Source organism: Sturnira hondurensis, unplaced genomic scaffold (assembly GCF_014824575.4).
Source record: "Sturnira hondurensis isolate 20B ecotype Veracruz unplaced genomic scaffold, ASM1482457v3 Scaffold0009719, whole genome shotgun sequence".
NCBI classification, from domain to species: domain Eukaryota; kingdom Metazoa; phylum Chordata; class Mammalia; order Chiroptera; family Phyllostomidae; genus Sturnira; species Sturnira hondurensis.
The window spans coordinates 4,311,705-4,316,410 of NW_028082350.1; the positions used below are offsets into that span (position 1 = coordinate 4,311,705).

The 4,706-nt window shown below is 38.2% G+C and overlaps 1 non-coding gene across 1 annotated transcript; it reads right to left on the reverse strand.

Moving 5' to 3' along the window:
* Positions 1-3,366: 3,366 nt before the first annotated feature.
* LOC118994885 (U6 spliceosomal RNA) lies at positions 3,367-3,473 on the reverse strand. Its single transcript, XR_005068150.1, has one exon. It is a non-coding gene; the product is annotated as a U6 spliceosomal RNA (small nuclear RNA).
* Positions 3,474-4,706: the final 1,233 nt, after the last annotated feature.

Consider the following 4,706-nt stretch of genomic DNA (forward strand, 5'->3'; position numbering starts at 1 on the left):
TAGAGAGTTGGGTTTATTTCTGGGCTCTCTGTTCTATTCCATTGGTCTATGTGCCTGTTTTTGTGCCAGTACCAGGCTGTTTTGATTACAGTGGCCTTGTAATACAGTTTGATATCAGGTATTGTGATCCCTCCTACTTTGTTCTTCTTTCTCAAAATTGCAGCTGCTATTCGGGGTCTTTTCTGGTTCCATATAAATTTTTGAAGTGTTTGTTCTATGTCTGTGAAATATGCCATTGGTACTTTAATAGGTATTGCATTGAATCTGTAAATTGCTTTGGGTAGTATGGACATTTTGATGATGTTAATTCTTCCAATCCATGAACACGGTATATGTTTCCATTTGTTTGTGTGTTCCTTGATTTCTTTCTTCAATGTTGTGTAGTTTTCTGCATACCTCCTTGGTTAGGTTTATTCCCAGATATTTTATTTTTGTTTTTGCTGTATCGAACGGGATTTTTTTCTTGATTTCCGCTTCTGCTGATTCATTGTTAGTATACAAAAATGCCTTTGATTTCTGGATATTGACTTTGTAACCCACTGTTTTGCCAAATTCATTTATTTGTTTGAGCAGTTTTTTGGTAGAGTCTATAGGATTTTCCATGTACACTATCATGTCATCTGCAAACAATGACAGCTTTGTTTCCTCCTTTCCAATTTGGACGCCTTTTATTTCCTTTTCTTGTGTGATCACTGTGGCTAAAACTTCCAATACTATATTGAATAGAAGTGGTGAAAGTGGACAACCTTGTCTTCTGCCTGATCTTAGTGGAAAAGCTTTTAGTTTTTGCCCATAGAGTATGATGTTGGTTGTAGGTCTTTCATATATGGCCTTTATTATATTGAGGAATGCTCTCTCTATTCCCACTTTGCTGAGTACCTTTATCATAAATGGGTGTTGTACCTTATCAAAAGCTTTTTCTGCATCCATTGATATGACCATGTGGTTTTTGTCTTTGCTTTTGTTTATGTGGTGTATTACATTTACTGATTTATGAACATTGAACCATCCTTGCATCCCTGGGGTGAATCCCACTTGGTCGTGGTGTATGATCTTTTTGATGTATTGTTGGATGCGATTTGCCAATATTTTATTGAGGATTTTAGCGTCTATGTTCATCAACGATATTGGCCTGAAGTTTTCTTTCTTTGTTGTGTCTCTATCTGGCTTTGGAATTAGGATGATGCTGGCTTCATAAAAAGAGTTTGGGAGTTTCCCATTATTTTAAATTTTTTGGAATAGTCTGTGAAGAATAGGGGTTAGCTCTTCCTTACAAGCTTTGTAGAATTCTCCTGTGAAACCATCTGGTCCAGGGCTTTTGTGTGACGGGAATTTTTTGATTACTGCTTCAATTTCATCTTCTGTTATTGGTCTGTTCAGGTTTTCTGCTTCTTCTTCATTAAGTTTTGGAAGATTATATTTTTCTAGAAATTTGTCCATTTCACCTAGGTTTTCAAATTTCTTCACATACAGTTCTTCATAGTAATTTCTTACAATCCCTTCTATTTCTGTGGTATCAGTTGTAATTTCTCCTCTTTCATTTCTGATTGTGTTTATTTGTGTCCTCTCTCTTCTTTTCTTAATGAGCCTACTTAAAGGCTCGTCTATTTTGTTTATCTTTTCAAAAAACCAACGCTTGGATTCATTGATCCTTAGAATTGTGCTTTTAGTCTCTATGTCATTTAATTCTGCTCTGATATTGGTCATTTCCTTCCTTGTACTTGCTCTGGCCTGTCTTTGTTGTAGTTCCTTGAGTTCTTGCAGGGGTCTGGTTAGGTTGCTTGTTTGAAATGTTTCTATCTTCTTTAGGTAGGCCTGTATTGCATGAACTTCCCTCTCAGGATTGCCTTCACTGTGTCCCATAAGTTTTTGGTTGTTGTGAGTTCATTTTCATTTGTTTCCAGAAACTTTGATTTCTTCCCTAATTTCAATCTTGATCCATTTGTTGTTTAATAGCATACCATTCAGTCTCCATGATTTTGGGTGTTTGGGGTTTTTCCCTCTGGGGTTGGTTTCTAATTTCAGTCCCTTGTGGTCAGAGAAAATGCTTGGTATGATTTCAATTTTCTTGAATTTGTTGAGGCTTGTTTTGTGTCCTATCATGTGGTCTATCTTTGAAAATGTTCCATGTGCATTTGAAAAGAATGTGTATTTAGCTTCTTTGGGATGAAGGGCTCTCTATATATCAGTCAAGTCCATTTCATCGAGGGTGTTGTTTAGTGCAGCTATATCTTTGTTGATATTTTGTTTGGAAGATCTGTCCATTTTTGACAGTGGGGTGTTAAAGTTTCCTACTATAATTGTGTTGCTGTCAATATCTTTCTTGAAGTTCTCTAGGATTTTTCTTATATATTTGGGTGCTCCTATATTGGGTGCATATATATTTACGATGTTAATGTCTTTTTGGTGGATTCTTCCCTTGAGTATTATGAAGTGACCTTCTGGGTCTCTCTTTATGGCCCTTTTTTAAAAATATATTTTGTCTGATATTAGAATTGCTACCCTGGCTTTCTTTTCTTGACCATTTGCTTAGAAAATTTGTTTCTAGCCTTTCACTTTTGGTCTGTAATGGTCTTTTGTCCTGAGGTGGGTCTCCTGTAGGCAGCATATGTATGGGTATGCTTTCTTATCCATTCAGCTATTCTATGTCTTTTGATTGGATCATTTAATCCATTTACATATAAGCTTATTATTGATAGGTACTTATTTATTGCCATTTTTGGACCAGAGTTCCTCTCTGTCTCTCTCTTTTCCTTCCTTTCCTTAAAGCAGTCCTTTTAGTATTTCTTGTAGAACTGGTTTCATGGAGGCATATTCTTTTAGACTTCTTTTGTCTTGGAAGCTTTTTATTTGGCCTTCTATCTTGATTGAGAGCCTTGCTGGGTAACGTAGCTTTGATTGTAGGCCTCTGGTTCTCATTACTTGAAATATTTCTTGCCATTCTCTTCTTGCTTGGAGTGTTTCCATTGAGAAGTCAGTAGCTAACCTTACTGGGGGTCCCTTGTATGTTACTTCCTTTTTCTCCCTTGCTGCCTTTAAGATTCTCTCTTTGTCTTGGAATTTTGCCATTTTAATGATGATGTGTCTTGAAGTGGGCCTCTTTGGGTTCCTCTTGAATGGGACTGTCTGTGACTCCTGGAGTTGTGTAACTTTTTCTCTCATCAAATTAGGAAAATTTTCCATCATTACTCTTTCAAATAGGTTTTCTATCCCTTGTTCTTCTTCTTCTCCTTCTGGTATTCCTATTATTTGGATATTATTACGTTTCATATTGTCTTGCATTTCTCTTAATCCCTCTTCATTCTTTCTGAGCCTCTTTTCCCTTTTTTGCTCTTTCTGGGAGATTCTTTCTACTGTGTCCTCCAAAAAAATATGGAATGCTTCATGAATTTGCATGTCATCCTTGCGCAGAGGCCATGCTAATCTTCTCTGTATCGTTCCAATTTTAGTATATGTGCTGCCAAAGCGAGCACCACAAAGAGCCTCTTAGAGGACCAACACACAAAATTTCATTTGCAGCCACTTATCCTGAGCTCTGGCAGAGGGAGCACAGCCAGAAGGGAGTTGTGTGAAATATTCAAGTTAATGAAAAGCAAGGACCCACAACCAAAGCTACATTACCCAGCAAGGCTATCATTTAAAATCAAAGGAGTAATAAGGAGCATCCCACTCAAGAAAAACCTAAAGAAATTTATTAACACCAAACCAATACTGGAACAAGTATAAAGTGCTCAGTTAAAGGAGGAAGAAGAAAAAGAGGAAGAAGGAAGAAGAAGAAGAAGAAGAAGAAGAAGAGGAGGAGGAGGAGGAGGCGGAGAAGGAGGAGGAGGAGGAGAGGGAGGAGGAGGAGGAGGAGGAGGAGAGGGAGGAGGAGGAGGAGAGGGAGGAGGAGGACAGGGAGGAGGAGGCGGAGAGGGAGGAGGAGGAGGAGGGGGAGGAGGAGGAGGAGGGGGGGAGGAGGAGGGGGGGAAGGAGGAGGAGGAGGGGGAGGAGGAGGAGGAGGGGGAGGGGGAGGAGGGGAGGGAGGAGGAGGAGGGAAGGGAGGAGGGGAAGAAGGAGGAGGAGATTTTTTAAAATGAGAAGAACACTCTAACAATAAAATGGTACTACCTTTGTATCTGCCAATAATCACCTTAAAAGTAAATGGCTTTAATACTCCAACCAAAATGCATAAGGTAACAATGGATAAGAAAGTAAGACAAATATATATGCTGCCTCAAAGAGACCCATCTCAGATCAAAAGACTAAAAGTAAAAGGATTGAAAAAGATCTTTCATGCAAAGGGCAAAGCAAAAAAAGAGCTGGGGTAGCAGTACTTAAGCCAAAGCTATATTGTAAGAGACAAACAAGGACACTACATAATGATAAAGAGAACTATCCAACAAGAGGATATAACCCTACTAAACATTTATGCACCCAACAGAAGAGCACTTAAATATGTGAAGCAAATCTTGATGGACATAAAGGGAGAGATAGACAGAAACACATTCATAGTCAATTTTAACATCCCATTGATTTCAATGGTTAGATCTTCCAGAGAGGAAATCAAGGAGACAGTGGTCTTAAACAATACACTAGATCAAATGGATTTAACTTTTATCTTCAGAGTGTTTCACCCCAAAGCAGCAGAATATGCATACTATTCTTTTCTCTCTCTCTCTCTTTCTTTCTTTTTAAATTATATTTTATTGATTATGCTATTACAG